This window comes from Rattus norvegicus, chromosome 13, assembly GCF_036323735.1.
Source record: "Rattus norvegicus strain BN/NHsdMcwi chromosome 13, GRCr8, whole genome shotgun sequence".
Classification (NCBI taxonomy): domain Eukaryota; kingdom Metazoa; phylum Chordata; class Mammalia; order Rodentia; family Muridae; genus Rattus; species Rattus norvegicus.
Window position 1 is genome coordinate 71743532 of NC_086031.1, and position 17366 is coordinate 71760897.

Here is a 17366-nt window from a genome sequence, read left to right on the forward strand (position 1 = left end):
CCTGATCTATACAAACAGCAAACAACATGGCATGCACTCCCTTACACTCACACATGCACACAAACACACGAATACACACATGTAAGATTTTAAGACATACACTTGGTTGACCCTTGGTTGACCTGGTGAGCCGGCGTCCAGCTGGGTGATTCCAGCAGAGAGCTTGGGGACCTCACCTTGCTCAGTTGTGAGGCCTGGTGTTCACACCTACTGTTTCTCCCACTTGTTGGAACGAGGGGTGTGTGGAGCAGACACCCAACCAATGTTGCCTTCCCCCAAGGACCAGCAATCTGGATGTGGTTATGATAGGATGTGAGCAGCTACCCACGGATTTCCAGGAAGAAATTCTGCTCAGCCTTTTTCAAAGAGCCTGTGAGTCTTGTATAATTCAGTGTGTCATCCACATGCCAGCAGTTATCGTTATCCTGGTAAAGTCCTTTAAAGAGTGGTTCCTTGATTAAAACTAGCGTTCTCCTTGCCAGGTTAGTTCTCAGCATTAATCTTTTCTTTAGTGGCACAGAAGAACACTTCCATTCAGACTATACAGGCACATTTACCCACATCGTGTGTGTGTGTGTGTGTGTGTGTGTGTGTATGCTTTGTTTTTAGAAACAGGGTTTCTCTGTATAGCCTTGGCTGTCTTAGAACTCATTCTATAGACCAGGCTGGCCTCACTCACAGAGATCTGCCTGTCTCTGCCTCCCAAGTGCTGGGATTAAAGGCACACAGCACCACACCTGGCAACATTTACCCACATCTTAAAGAGGTGGATCTAAAAGAATGAGGTTATAGCAGCTTAAAAACAAGAGAACCATCACACAGGCTACCACAAAGAATGCTTGTGAAGGCTGGCGCCTCATTGCTTCCTCCACCACCACCCTCTGTGTCTTACAGTTGAATTAATTTAATCTGAGCAGGATCCGAATTCATTATAAGGACCTACAGTTCCCATTGTTTTCCCATACCTTATTTGTTTACAGGGTCACCATGGTTTTGTTTCTATGCTTAACTGGGCATTTCATTATCTGCAGGACTGGTTTCTTGGCTCCAAGTGAGTGACAACAACAGTAAGATCAGAATTAAACAGGGCTCTGACTTTGAACTGGCTAAGACAAAAACAGGCTGCCCTGAGCATCTCTGAGGCCTGCAGCCGGAAACCCAATGGAGGACCACATTCCATGCTCATCTCTCTTCACCTGTCCCACTCTGAGTCAGCGAGCTCAGCCTGTAAGATGTTCCTTGTTCCTCTACTCTCTGCTGGCACTGCCATTTAGCTGTTACAGAGGAATGTGAGTCTGGACAGCCCTTTCCAATGTCCAGAACATGGCTTCCAGGGAGCAAATACTAGAATGCAGGGCAGAGAGTGATGGTCCTTGGTTCTCAGTGCACAGCATGTCTCAAAACAATAGTTGTAGAGGTTAGGCTGTGAGTGCCCCTCCCCTCACAAATGGGATGACAGCTCTTATAGAAAGGATTAAGGGAGTGAGACTGGACTCTTTTTGCTGTCCCATCCCCTCAGAGACATGAGGATACCACATTCGTCCCCTCCAGAGAACCTGACAACCAGCCACCATCTTGGAAACGAACAGCCTCACCAGACACCAGCTCATCCCTCAAACCTGGACTTTCAGGCTTCAGAAACATAAGGACAAATTTCTGATGTTTAAAAATACCTGCCTTTGGGGTTGGGGATTTAGCTCAGTGGTAGAGCGCTTGCCTAGGAATCGCAAGGCCCTGGGTTCGGTCCCCAGCTCCGAAAAAAGGAACCAAAAAAAAAAAAAAAAAAAAACCTGCCTTTGGTGTTCTGTTAGAGCAGCTCCAACCCACTGAAACCATTGTTCCTCGGAAATATGGGTGAGTACAGAGGCAATGTAGTTTACTCAAGGGAGAGTAGATGTGGGCAGGAACCCATGAAGAACTAACTCCTGGAGAACGTTCTACAAGGGAAGACTGTGGACACGACTTTTGAAAGTGCTACCCCAATGCTAGGATTCTATCTGCTGAGGTCTAAGCAAAGCTTGCTGGGTATCTTTTCTCTTCTTGATGAAGATACAGTTCCCGACTCCCAACAGTGCACTGGAGCGATGTGGAGAGAGACTGACCTAAGCGTTTGGCATCTTCTCGACGTTATGACAAGTTTAGAGAACCCAGAAGCAGGAATGTGACCAGACACTGGCACTGCTGTTAGAGCCTCCCTGGAGAAGGTGGTCCTGAACAAGTTTCCACAGACCAGGAGCTATCCGCCCATCAGGAATGTCATGTGTTTCCTTGATCATCTTTTTTCTTTCTTTGAGAGTTTGCAAGAAAAAGCTACTCTGGACAGAACTAAGTTTTCTCTTAAGTACTCATTTTTGTGACCCTCAAACTGAAGATAAGTTCTAGAGACAGCTGCTCCTGCTCTCACTGTTGGGAACAAGCAGAAGAATGCTGGCCTTAGTGCTGCCATTTTGTTCTAGGACATGATGACTGTTCCTGACCACAGCTCCCGTTATGCATTTGTCGTGCCCCCAAAACATAATGACTGCTCCTAACTACAGAAGAACAAATAAATGGATTCAATAGGTTGGACTATAAAACCTACATTCTGTATAAGTTGACAGAGATCAACAACAAAAGGAAAGCCCTCATCTCTAAATCCTGATTGGTGGGAAATATAACAATAACTCGGCACAGATGTTTGTGGTTTGCAAACCTAAATTCTGTGTGAATTACTGGCCCAGAGTTGAAGTTCAGCTTCTGAGTCTGTGCTGTAGCCCTGGTTGATCAGCAGCAGCTTGATTATAATACATTTTTGTCATCTGCCTTCACCTGGTGTTTGAGTTGTGTTAGATCCAAGAGGACCCCATAACATTACTTCCATCACATGTTGCTATGGGAGAGATTTTCCTGACTGAGATGCTGAAACTTGACATACACACACACATACACACCACACCATACATACACACCATACATACACACTACACACACACGCACACAGGCACGTACACATACACAGACTTCTGCTCACCCCAGAAAGAGAATCCATGACTGCCCTGAAGTCCAGCCAGTGGTCCAGTGAGGTTTTATTAGGATTGCTCACAGGAGGGGGCAGGATGGCTCAAGAGCAGCTACCTCACAGAAAAGCCCACCCTAAACACCCAGCACGAGTGACAACTCTGGAGAATCTCTTCTCACGGCACAGTCATTGGCCTCCTCCATGAGTCGTTTACAAAAGCTGAGGTGTCAGGAGGTGGGGGGACTCTTAAATCTTGCAAATTTGTTTCCAGACATGAAGATTTTTCACGAGCCTCCCTCTCCTTTCTGGAGGGAATGTTCACTTAAAGGGAAATGTAACCACCTGTGTGCTTACAGAATTTTCAAGATTTTTCTGGGCCTTTGTTTGTTTTGAGATAGGGTCTCGTGTATGCCAGGCTAACCTCAAACTCACTGTGAAGTCCCGGTTGACCCTGAACTCATCCTCCTTCCTTGTCCCCTGAGTCCTGAGATTACAAGCCGCCATGCCTACCTCGTGCAGTCTGGGGTAATGACGCCAGACAGGCACTCTACCAGTCGAGCTATAGCCCAGTCTCTCACGTTTATTTTTAATGGCTTCTACGTTTTTCTTTTTTAAAAAAAAAAGATGAATTTTCAGTTTTTATTTTTATGGATATGAATGTTTGCCCGCACGTAGGAATGCCACGTAAATGCCTAGAGGTCATACACACACACACCACATACCACACACACACACACACACACACACACACACACACACACACATACACACACTAACACACTAGGACTGGAATCACAGACAGTTCTGGACCACTGTGTGGATGCTGGGGACTAAATCCAGATCTGAAAACACAGCAAGCTCCCTTACCCAGACATCTCGTCAGCCCCAGCTCCTAGGATGCTTTTTAGAACTCCTCTACTGTGGTCAAGGTCTATGGCTGTTTTAGATATTTCCAAAGCAAATCCTCGTCCAGGAAACAAGTTGCTTTGGATCTTTCTATACAATACAGGCGCTCATTTTCTACCTCCTCTTGCAGACTTGGCCCAGAATTTCCCCCTTGCTCGTCTGCCACTGTTATGACAAACCAGAGTGGGCATGTTTGAGTTTTCTGTCTCTGTCTCTAAAATACCAACCTGAGATTCTCGCTCAGTAATTTAGAAAATAAATTCCGAGGCCCCATGGGGCTGTCCATCCTAGTTGTTGTCCCTAGTTGTTTGTCTATCCTGCAATTCTAAGCCACAAGACAGAACTGTTTATGCTCATAGCTGTGGAGTTTACACTTTGGAAGGGTATGAATGACAAGTCGCTTAAACAGGTTCAGAATGGACACGGGCGGGGTGGGGACCCAGCAGTTCTTGGCTGTCCTGGTCTTTTCTCTCTGTGCTAGGATTTAACTGAGGGTTTGGCCCCATGTCAAACAAATGCTCTGTCAACTGAGCTACGCCCCAGCCCTGCCCTCGCTCTTCAGCTTTGAAGGTTACGCTGGACCGGAGAGGGTGCGGACCGTGAGTCACCACAGTTAGACAGGCTCTTCTCAGGCCTGCTCTCCCACTGTTTACATTTGCCCACCCCACCACCATGTTTGATGTCCCAGATACCCAGGACACCCAGGTGAATGACACCACAGCTAGCATGACACTGTGACTTGGAGTCGGTCTGCTAGCCTTTGTCCTAGTTTGGCTCTCTGTTGCTATGCTAAAACACAGACCTAAGCCAACCTGTGGGGCACAGTGTTTATTTGGCTTACACGTTCCTGCCACAGTCCATCACGAAGGGAAACCAGGGCAGAATTGTAGGTGGGAACTGAAGCAGAAGTCATGGAAGAATGCTGCCCATTACCTTGCTCCTCATGGCTTCCTCAGCCTACTTCTTATATAGCCTGGGCCCACCTGCTCAGGGGTGGCACCCCGCCCCCCATGGGGCTGGGCTACCCCACATCAATCATTAATCAAGAAAATGGCCCCACAGGCTTGCCTATAGACCAATCTGATAGAGTCTCTTTCCCTTTTCCCAAGTGACTTTAGCTTCTGTGGAGGTGACAAATAAAAGCTTCCTTTGGCCTGGCCTTCATCAGTTGCGGGAGCTAAACCATTGTGTACATGGCTGGCACCTAGCAGTATGTCAGTGCGGGGAGGTGTGGTCCTGTGGTGGCGGCTTAGAAGACTCAGCATGGGAGGGAGGCAGGGAACACATTCCCTGCAGTTTCTGCAGCCTTGCAAGCTGAGCATCCTTTTTTTTGTTGTTGTTGTTTTTGTTGTTTTTTTATTTTTGGAGCTGGGGACCGAACCCAGGGCCTTGCGCTTGCTAGGCAAGCGCTCTACCACTGAGCTAAATCCCCAACCCCGCAAGCTGAGCATCCTTACACCAGAGACAGCCATGCACTCACTGTCTCTCTCCCGAAGACACATTAAAACCTGGAGAAACAGCACCAAGTTTGAAACAGAATTTGGGGGTTGAACTGCACCCTGCCTGCGTAACCAGAGGGCTCTGGATGCGGTGAGAGCTTGGGCATGACTCCCCCCAATCCCCGAGCTCTCACTGTAGTCAGAGAACCCTGGTCCTCGTGGAGCTGTGTGGACGGGCATCTCCTGAACACTATGAATAAGAGTTTTTGTTTGGATTTGACTCTGTGCAACTGGGCAGCCTGTGTCCAGGGAAGTGGAATCAGAGACTCAGAGCAAAGCCTTGTATTTGCGGGGAAGGTAGAGACCGTTTGTATTTCTCACTTCTCCATGGAAGCGTGAAAACAACAGGCCTGTCTGGCCTGGTTACTGCATTCTGTCTCTGAAGTGTTCACCCTCCAGATTGTTAATGATTCCCTCCTGTACAGTGCACCCAGTCCCCAGGGTGTGGGAGGACAGTCACCGGGAGGGAGGGAGGTGCTGGTGACTCATTTCCCCAAAGATCACTCCTTGTGCTATCAGGGCCAAGATACAACACTGCTTTCAACATGCAAAACACTAGAAATCCCCAAGACTGGCAGTCTTGGTTCACCAGCCAACCTTCCAGTCTATAAGAAGTTCATGCTGCGAGGGAAGGGCATGACGGACAAGTGCATGTAAACTTTTGCCCATAGATAAAGATATTTAAGCATTTTCTTATTACAAAAAGAAATCAAGGCCTGGGGCTATAGCATAAATGTAGCTTACCTAGCATGTAGAAGGCCCTAGCTTCTATCACCAGCACCCAAAGGGGTTGGGGGGAATCTATTCTAATTCCTCAAAAGGTATGCTGATTAAAGAAATAGTGATTGACAGTTCTGAGGTCTGGGAATAACTGAGGCTCAGAGAACTGCGGGGAGACTCAGGCTCAGAGCAAAACTGTACTTAACAAAAGGAATTGGAGTCCCAGGATACAGGTTCCAAAATGGGAGGAAGGAGGAATTTCCCTACAGCAGGATTTATCTGGTGTTGGAGGTTTCAATGCTAACAAAGATATTGTTTTCTGACAGGGTCACTCACAACTTTCCAGAGAGGCCAAGCAGGGGAGAGGGGGAGGATAGGGGGTTGGGGAGACTGCCCCGGCTCAGGCAGGGGGAAAAAATGCTGTAGGGAGATCCAGAAGCTTTGGAACGGAGAGATGGCGCTTTGGAAGTAAGCTGTGTAAAGCCAACAGATTTGTGCTCCAGAAAAGTCCAAAGGAAACCGCAGGCTACCATGCCTAGGTCCTGTCTCCCCTACAGGCCTCACCTCAACTGTCCCTCTTTTCACAAGCACAAAACCAAACCTGGAGAATAGCTCATTCTCAGGTATGAAATCAAGCTTAAGCAACTACCAGAGGGTGCTAGAAAATTTGACCTCTTAGAGGGAATGCCCAGGGAGAAGAAAGATAGGTCTCTTCTCCAGTAGACCTGGCCCTCCCTGCCTGCTCTGAGAGTCTCCTACTTCCTTACTGTTACCCTCCCAGGATTTGCAAGACATGACCCTAAGGTCTGACTTTGACTACAGATCCACTGTGGCTTCTCACGCCATCACCCTCCTGAACCCACTTCTGGTCCATCTGAGGCTTAGGCAAACCCAGGGTCTCTGTGCCCGTTCTGTGAGACTCAAATCCAAGGGGAGAAAAAAAGGCAGCCATCTCTTCATGTGCATGAGACCCTAATCGGTTGCTCGCCTAGATCCGTTCTGCAATCCCAGGACAGAGCTCAGGGGTCTGCGCCACCCAGTGGGAGATACCGGAACTGCATGCAAGCCGTGATCCTGGCCTTCTCCCGGGGCACACTGCAGAGCACAACACATTTAGAAGAGTGGCCCAAAACCCAGAGCACTTTCCCTAGGGGGTTGCTATCATTCTTCTGGTTCTTATGCCAGGAATAAACTAATTTTTTTTCTGAAAAGCCTTCCCCTTGTCTCCAGAGAAAATAAACGGCAGTGGCAGTAATGCCAATAGTACAGCTAGTGACACCTATCATGCCAATGGACTTCAAATTCTCCCTACTTCCCATGTCCTAGGCCAGTGCACTGGCAGCCCAGGGTAGAGCTGGACGTCTTCAGAACTATTACTACATGGAAGCTTGCAGCCCTGGGTTAAACATTACACAGTCCCCAAGCGGTCCTTGCCCTTTAGTCCTGGATGCCCATTAAGCAGAAGCGACCCACCCATGCCTGCCTCCTGCGAGGGTGGCCAAGGGCGCCTGGCTTTTCTTTTTCCGCCTTCAAGAAGAGAAGGGTTATTCTATGTTGCCAACTTTGCCTATCTATGGGAGCAGAGAAAAGAAGGGAGTCCTCCCTTAGCGGGGGGGTGGGGTGGGGTGGTGGTGCTACAAGCTGGCACCAGAACACAGGCAGCCACAGGTGCACCTCTGCCACCCCCCAACGTGCTGCAGCGCCACCTGGCGGCCAGAATGGCACTCAGCGAGGAGAGCTGGCCTGTCGCTCCACTCCACCTGGCGTCCCGAGGCGGTCATCCTGTCCCGCACTGGGTGGGAGTCTCCGGAGGAAAGATTCGTTCTGCTAACTGTTTCAGAGGTTTGGGTCTTCAGGGGAGGGGCTGTGTTCTGAGGCCATGGCAAAACGACATGACTTCTCGTGGCAAGTCTGTTCCCCCTTCGTGACACCGAAAGGCAAAGAGAAAATGAGGCAGGCTGGGGACTTAGGGTCTCCTTAAGGGTACACCCCAGTGTCCCAAGCTCTCCCCCCTATCTCTGACTTCCCACGTGCTCATGCATACGCGCGCGCGCGCGCGCACACACACACACACACACACACACACACACACACACACGAAAACTGTTGAGAATCAGATGGGGTGCGTATCTGAAAAACGGAAACTGTTGATGGATTTGAGTGTAGTGTATGAGGGAGGAAAAACCAAATGACTCATGGGATGGCTTGTCCTGAGCATTTTCAGTAAGAAAAACAAAAGCTAACACCCACTGTCAGCAGGATAAAATTTAAAACCCTTCGCGTATTTTTAAAGTCTTTAAATTTCACAGCACTCCTATGAGCTAAGTGTTATTGTCCCCATTCTCTAGGAGAGGAAACTGAGGCACAGAAAGTTTATATAAAGTCACACAGCTATCAACTGGAGAGATTCCGACAAGAGAGCACTGCTACATCAGGCTCCCTCTTTCAAAAGATTTAAAACCACAACTATTTAATTATTTGTTTTATTGACTTATTTATTTACTTAGGTATGAGGGCATATGTGCCATGGCATGGTTGTATAGGTCAGAGGATAACTTTTCAGCGGTGATTCTCTTCTTCTACTATGGAGGTCCTGGGGGTTCAAAGCCAAGCTTTTAGCTTTAGCAGCAAGCCCCTTGACCCACTGAACCATCTCACCCACCCCTGCTCTCCATCTTGGTAAAAGAGAAATGTTATTACCTGAGACAGAACTGACAGGCAGGGTGGGAAATGGGTGGGTTTCACCACCAGGAAAGAGGGATGACAACTTCTAGTTTGAGTGTGTTCTGAGATGCTGTGTAAAGAGATGCCACGTGGAGGGCGTCCCTTTAGAAGGGGTGCAGAGGACTGTGGGAGGCGGGGGGACGATGCCAGGTCTAGAGTGAGTGATGGTGGAGGCAGACCATTGGGCATTCTTTCAGTCCTCCGGGAGCTGGGACAGGATAATGCTTAGGAAATGTTCTCCTCAGAGGACCCCAGGAAGATGCTGCCTTTGTTCCACAAATGCCTCATGGGTATTCACAGGCCCCCTACCCTGCCCGACTCCAGAGACTCCACCATTCCCCAGCATTGCCAGGAAGGAAGCCTCCATCACCTGCCACGTCAGACTTTTGGTGCAGGACCTCCCTCCACAAGGTAGGAACTGTGTCTCTCTAGAGGGTTAAGGATCAAGACACTTGGCTTAGGTGTGCAGAGCACAGCCTCTCAGCTGCCTACCCCCGCAAGTTGCTGTTTTATGTTTGGTTTTGCCCCCATGAGGATCAGGAAGATTAATTCAGAGCCTCGCGCCTCTTTTCTCACCTGTGAGGTGTTGCATCTGGATGTTCTCCAGGTGTGAAGACCAGCACTTCCCTGCTTCCGTTATCCACATGGCTTCTCTGGCACTTCTCACGGTGGCTTCCCGCTGTCTTTCTGTTTGGGTGATCTGGGAACTGAACTTGGATCCCCTGGAAGAGCAGCGTTCACTCTTAACTGCTAAGCCATCTCTCTAGCCTCTCTATTTGAAAGAACCCTTGCAAGGGAGTCCTGGAAGTCAGCCCCTCCTTCCCTTCCCTGCACAAGTGCAGACTTCCTATCCTGTACAATCCAAGTGGGGATGTGACCCATAAAGGTCATGGACAAGACCTGTTTTCAGCACTAACAACAAGCCCCTGGCTGCATTCTGCGTCCCACCTTAATTATTGCATTTCTGTGGCTTACTCTTGCCTGCCTCTCCTGTTGCCAGTCTGTCCTGGGGCCTGTGTCTCCCCACTGAGGTCACCAGACACCCCTGATGATGTTCTGGGTGAGTCTGTGTTTCGGAATGTTCCATTACTGCTAAGTCAGCCTGCTACCTCAGATCTCATAGCACAGACTGAACTGGACTCTCCACCAAACTCATGGCGGTCCCAAACTGGACCGCCAAACTCATGCTGCTATGCTGGAATACTGTTTGGGTTTCTCCTCTGTTCCTGCAGGAAGGGCTCTTGATCTGTCTAAGTGGCTCCCCATGAGTCACTGTGCCCTCTGCAACAAGGAAGTCTTCTCTCTCACAAAGAGAGCCTCTTGGCAGTGGGCTGTGTAAAAGACATGTCCAGTCACAAAGGTTAGAGCAACAGCCATCATGTCCTGGAGACAACCCTGTAAGTTCTCTGGCCCTAAACGCGGCTTTGCTAGTCTAGATTCATACTCTTGGTATCTCTGGGATTTCTCTCAACTTCACAAGACCCGCAAGGACAGATTCATAAAGGAGACAGTCTCGACCCCGAGGCCACTGAGAAGGCTCTGAGGTGTTCCTGGGTGGGTCCTGGAATGCTTGCTGGTGGAAGTGACTGGTTGGGCCAGGGTAGGGACACCCGGCATTTCATAGTTGGGGCACTAAGGGCCTCTGTACTGCCCTGGGTCGTACCATCCTTTCAGGGAGGGAGATAAACAGCAGCTCACGAGCATACTGCAGACAAAGGTGCGGTTTGTCTCTCTGACTACTGCAGCATTCACTCACACGTCGAAGCTGGGAGGTGAGGCTGGGTCAGTGCCCAGTCACAGGCACAGACATCCCACAGGTGCTCGCCCCTCACCATCCCACAGGTAAACAGTGGGCCACGTTCACACTGCTTGATAAACAGCTGCTGCCCTGGGCTCCAGCCCTCAACCAACGCTGGCTATCATTTCCCTAGGCCTTTCCCAGAACCGCCATGTTTCTACAGTCCAGCACAGCCAGCCCCTTCAAGTTCTGGTGGGGCAGAGTCTATGGCTAAATATTTAGAGCATCTCCTACCTTCAGAGTTCTCAGCAACCCACCCCTGAGGGACAGTCCAGCCCTACCGTTGTTCACTGAGGAAACCTCCACTCTGTGTGTCTGTCTTACCTGGTCCTGCCCTCCTCATAGTCTGAAATAGGCCCAGTTCTGAGCCCACAGAACTTGGCCTCATTTCTCTGCCTTTCTATGGGCCTAGCTTGCTTAGTCCAGACGTTTCCAACCCCTTCCCATTATAACACATTATTGCCAAGTTCATGCTCAAAAAACAGCCACAAAAAAGGCATTTAAAAAAAATCACCAAAACCCCCTCAAGGTTTTAAATAAGTTTATAATTTTGGGTCAGGTCTGGTTCCCAGCTGTAGGTTGGACGTACTTGCAGACTTCCATTGATTAGTGGCCTCGAGATTAGACAGCCTGACCTTGTCATTATGCAGTAGCAATGATGTCAGGCCACACCTTATGGGAAGCCCTTCAAAAAGGCAGATCCAAGGGGAGCCCAGTGCTGGGGAGCCACCAGCATCACTGAGCTGGTGGATGGACAGCAGGCAAGCCTATGGGAGGCAAAGGTGGGGCCACGCTAAAGGAGAGGGAGGACAGGGTGCAAGGCCTGCTTAGGCACAAAGTCCATAGGTAGAGCTGAAAGGCAGTCTTTGTGGTGGCAAATGACAGCTTCTGCAGGCCAGCGAGGAAATGCTCGCAGGAGAGACCTTGCCCAGTGCCAGAGCAAATAACAGAGTGAACTAATTCCCCAGACCATGCCGCACTGCTTCTCAGCCCAGCCCCTGAGACAGGGCATAGCTCCTGACAGTTATGCTTTGAATCTCTGTCCCAGACTCACCAGCTGAATGTCCTGCTGTGACACTGGTGAAAATTGCCACTCAGTGCCAGACACTGATCCGGCAGAGAGGATTGTTGCATGGGGTTGGAATCTGGGCTGCTGGGTTAGTGCTGGGTGTCACTTGGGATTGGATCACAGCCCAGTGGGTGTCACTTGGGATTGGATCACGGCCCAGCACGCAGCAGGAGGTCAATCCTCATAGACCCACAACCTTCCCCTCCCAGGCTTTATTCGCACCAGCTGTTTACCCCATACATGTACTCGATAAAAAACCCACAACCAGAGGCACCCTCATCTCAGCCCAGAAAAGCCAGAGTTTGGCCCCACTGGGTTCTCGGCCACACCCGAAGAGAGAAATGACTCAGACTGGACACAAGTGTCTCCAAACGCCCTCAAGTCACTCATAGCAAGCAGGACAAAGGTGGCTGCTTAGTGTCTCCCCGGCAGCCCCCCCCCCCCCCCCCCCCCCCCCCCCCCGTTCTCCACTTACCCAGGAGAGGCTACAGCAGAACCCACCGCTTGTTTGCCCGGCTGTGTTTAAACCCCTCCTTCCTCCACTTACACCAGGAGTGTTCCCTCCGGCTGTGGACTTGAGTGAGCCGGAGAGCATTTAAAACCTCTGCTGCCCCAGGCCCCCAGCAGAGAACTTGATTCAGTTGCCTTAGCCTGGGCCTTTGTGTTTACAGAATGTCCCAAAGGATTCTCGTGAACAGCCAAGGCGGCAGACCGCATCTCTGACCCCGGAGTGTACAGGGATGTTAAACAGGACTTGACTCCACGGTCATATTTGACCCAGACGCCAATGCCCATGCAGCCGCTTGCGCCTTCCTCTGGTGGCTTTGGACTGTGCTCATTTGTGGTCCACATCCTTCCATGGACTTTTTTTTCTCTAAGTCTTCTTAGATTTAGTAACGTTTAAGTTTCAATTCTCTGGACAGTGAGTTGAGAGCCTGTGTATGACGCACCTATGAAAGCAAGCTATTACATTTCAGAAACATGGGTGTGGAAAATATGTTGAAAACAAGAAAAATATTCATTGTTCTTTTTAAAAGATTATTTTAGTTTTATTTTAAAGTGTGTGTGTGTGTGTGTGTGTGTGTGTGTGTGTGTGTGTGTGTGTTCGTGTGTGTTGGGGAGGGCATGTATGTGCATGCAGTGCCCTCAGAGGCCAGAAGAGGGCGCGAAATCCTCACCTGAGCCGGAGTTTCAGGCAGTTGTGAACCACTTGCCATGGATGCTGGGAACCGAACTCCGGTCTTCTGTAAGAGCAACCCAAGTTCTTAACCACTGAGCCACACAGCACTTTATTGCTCCTACACAGTTAAGGGATCCTTAAATTCTTTTTTGTTTTGTATACACTTGCTTCTCTTAAGTCAATAGTTCATTATGTATCATATACATCATTACCTGTTTTATACGTCGGATCTTTGAGCCTCATTTGCTATGGCCTTTGGAACATGCACAGAAGTGAACAGGATAGCATCCTAAAGCAGTGTCCCTACCTGCCCCCAGCCCCACAGGGCCAAGCCAGCACTGTCCCCGCCCCCATTGGTTCAGCCTATCTTCTACTATTTTGAAGCACGCCTTGGGTTTCATATTTATTCCGTCTGTAAACGTGTTAGTAAATCACTCAGGAAGAACACGCTTTTCGGTGTGATCGCAACGCCCCACACATCGAAACAAATGAACCATCCCAAGTGTGCGTGCTCCCTGTCGGCCTCGACTTCACCACACATGAGTTTGATTCAGAGAATGTGAGTTCAGGTTAGATGCTGACACTGGTAGCGTCTGTCTTAGCCCGAATTAATCCTCATACATTTCAGTGTATTAATCTATAGGTTATTCTTCTGGACTGTGCTTTTTTTCCAATCTACTTGCATGAGCACTGCGGTGTGTCTCCCGCCTGTTTTGCTGATGACCTCACTGTAGTGTAGCTTATATGCCTGCTGTCCCCACTTTCTGTAAATGGACATGCGTGTGTGCACGTGCGTACACACACACACACACACACACATACACACACAGTTTAACAATAATAGAGGTAAAATATTTTTTTAAATACAAAGTTTTACTCTAGATTTAAGCATGAAGGAGGGGAGAGAGAGAAAGGGGGAGGGATCAAGACTGACTTTTAGGAAATCGATCACTGTGCATGATCAAGAAGGTTGAGTGTGGGTTTCTTTTTTTTTAAATATTTTATTCATTTATTATATATGAGTACACTGTAGCTGTCTTCAGACACACCAGAAGAGGGCATTGGATCTCATTACAGATCCAATGATTAGCCACCATGTGGTTGCTGGGATTTGAACTCAGGACCTTTGGAAGAGCAGTCGGTGCTCTTAACCACTGAGCCATCTCTCCAGCCCGAGTGTGGGTTTCTTAAAAGAGACCGGGCCCTGGAGGAGTTTCAATTCATACAACATTTTAGCTATAGGTCGTGGTACAGTTTTGTAACCCTAGCACTCAGGAGCCTGAGGCAGGAGAATGGAGAACTGGAGGTCAGTTTGGGCTACATAGAGAAACTCTATCTCAAAGAAACCAAAACCAATTCTCAGTTTGTACAAAGCTCATCTTATACATTTCCCACATAGCTCAAGAGACACCTGTTGTTTTCAGCTAATAGGAGAGGGCACTGGAGACCCTGCCAGGAGGCGGGGGATTCCCTCACTCTTTAATGAGGCCCAAATCCCTCCCTATTTCTGTCTCCCTCCTGGTGGTCAGAATGGGGCTGGCCTTAGTTCTGGGACCACCGAGGGTTCTTGTAGCCCTAGCATGTGTGAGTGTGGAACCAGCAAAGGTGTGAACACACTAGGTAGACATGGCGCTTGCATAGCTTCTGGGGCCACTGCACTTGGCTCCCCTGGGTATCTTGTTGGAATGCAGACCTGGCTCTTAGGTCTGGGGGCTGAGAGGCTGTACACCTAACAAGCTGCAGTAGAGTTCCAGCAAGGCCTCTCCAGGCTCTGTAGGAGGGCATTCTGGTTGTCTCCATCTTTCATGAGAGTCCCCTTGGTCTTGTCCCCTTGTCCTGGTGAAGGAACTCCCTGGGTGGCCAGGAGAGCTTTATAAAGAAGTGGCAAGCAGGTTTGCTTTGCAGTTGGGACTCTCTGGGAGGTAGAGGTCAGACATGCGTACATATGACTGGCAACAAGCACGTTCTAGCGAGGACTCAGCACAGAGTGTCACAGGTGAATCCTGCTTGTGGGTGGAGCATGATGGAGAAGCAGAATCTTTCTTGTCTTTGTGGTGGTCCGGTCTGGTTCTGGTGGTCTCCATGTACTTTCCACCCGAAGGCTCTCTATGAAAGTCCCAGCCCCCTCCTCAGTCTACCCCTAATGTCAGTGCTTCAGTCAGCACTAAAACGGGACTTTCCCAGCAGGAATTCTGACATCGGGAGAATGGTGTGTGGGCAGTCAGGCTGCACAGTCACGTTTGTGGCACAAAATGCTGGGCTGCGGGTGGGGGTGGGGCTCTCGGCGGGGGTCCCCAGAGAGCCAGGCCTGCAGCTGTCACACAACAGGGCATTTCTTCCCAGCTCAGAGGTTCTCTAGAGTCAGGCCTAATGGCTCATCCTTTTCCTTGGGTTGACCTCTCTCTGGTCTCACCCAAGTGCACACACAAGCATAGCACAGAACCCACTGACACACCCTTCAAACGACTTAGAGAGTTAGCCCTGATTTGCAAGCGCCGGAATGGTCAGAGATCTCCCATCTAAGGTCCTTCCATCTAAGACAGGGGTTGTCAACCTTTTGTTATGACCCCTTTGGTGTGTGTGGGGAGGTCAAATGACCCTTTCACAGGGGTTACCTCAGACCATCAGAAAACACAGATGTTTACATGACGATTCATAACAGTAGCAAAATTATAGTTATGAAGTAGCAACAAAAATAATGCTGTTGGGGTCACCACAACTTGGGGAACTGTATTAAAGGGTCGCAGCATTAGGAAAGTTGAGAACCACTGCGTTAAGAGAATAAGAACCCACTGGCAGGTGCTCCCAAAACTCATCCTCAGTGCAAACAGCCTGATGCCACTTCCCTTTCGCCCACTGTCTGGGAATTTACCAAGGGGATTAATCAGGCTTTTAAAATTGCACATGCTCCCGGGAGGGCTGGAGTGTGGAGCATCAGGAGGGGATAGTATCTGGGACCTCCCTCCAGAAAATCATACCCCTGGGTATGCAGGGGTGCAGACCGGACTGTGAAGAAAGCTGAGAGCATTCCGTGCTAGCCAACATATGCTGAATTTTGGTGTAGATCTGCAGAGGTGAGTCCCAAGTTAGGGTCTAGTAGGGGAAATGGGATGTTAACGAAGCTGAATTTTTTTCTTTTAAAGATCTATTTATTTATAAGAATCCTGTCACTGTCTTCATGCACTCCAGAAGAAGGCATCAGATCTCACTGCAGATGGTTGCAAGCCACTGTGTGGTGGCTGGGACTTGAACTAGGGACCTCTGGAAGAGCAGTCAGTGCTCTTAACCACTGAGTCATCTCTCCAGCCCACAAAGCTGAATTTTGTGTGTGGCATTTTATGTATATAAGAAATTAATTAAAATGTGATTTCTCTTACTGCCCCCAACGCCTGTGAATCCTCTTCCTTCCCTTTCTCTCCACACTTTCTCTTCTCCATGGTTCCTTATGGCTTTTATTTGATTCTAGAAGTTTAAAAAAAAATAGTGCTCTTTTCTCCCCATTTACATATTTAAAAGGTTTTAAGAGGCCAACCTTGGCACCTAACCATAGTAACCTATTTTCTGAGGACACGCTGTGTAGCCCTGTGCCTGGCTCATACACTCACTCAGCAAAGGCTGGTGAAGTATACGAAGGTTTGGGGAACAATCTCCTTATTATTAGAATCACGTACTCTGAAAATGAACACTAGTGTCATGTAGGCATGAGTCTGTGTCAGCAGGCATTCAGAGACCCACAAAATTCCAAAGATGAGGCTGAGGTGGTACCCAGGGTCTAGACCCCTACTTTGTGGAGTCCCTGATGCATCCTGGCAGCTTTGGCTTCTGGGAAGTTCAGTGGGCAGAGACTAATGGGGCTGTGGTGCCCTCTGCTGGTGTGTTTTCATGATTGCATTTTCTTCCCCCCTTCCTTCCGGTTTGGGAATACAAGGCCTTTGTTTTTTATTGGGCTACGGAAAAGTTTCTGGTCTCACTCTAACCCCTTTTCTCTGTCAAATCTGAAAGTGGTTTCTGCAATAAAATTGAGCGCCAGAGGGAGCTTCTAGGTACCAATAACCCGCATGAAAGGAGGGTCGACAGCCTCTTTGGTCTGTGGGAAAAAGAAAAAAAGCCTCAAATAGAAACGACTTCTACTCCAGGCTCCATGTCCCTCTGATGGTCTTTCCAATGCATTTGAAGGACCCGCTCTGTTGTCCCTTAAAGGAACCAAGAGATTCTCACCTCCCCTCAGCCCCCCAAAGAGAGACAACCCAGAGATGGTTCCTGCACCGAAGCAGGGCTGTGCTTTCATGACTAACACATCACTCGGGTTCTCCCCAGAGGCTTGTGAATAGCTAGCTCGACCGAAAGCCCAAAGGCTCTGTCAGTGCTAGACCCTCCCCTCCCCGGGCGCAGGTATGAGATTGCTCCCGGATAAAGAGCGCAGTGGCTCAGCAGGAGGCCCCTTCCACACAGCGAACTTGCACTTTGGAGCC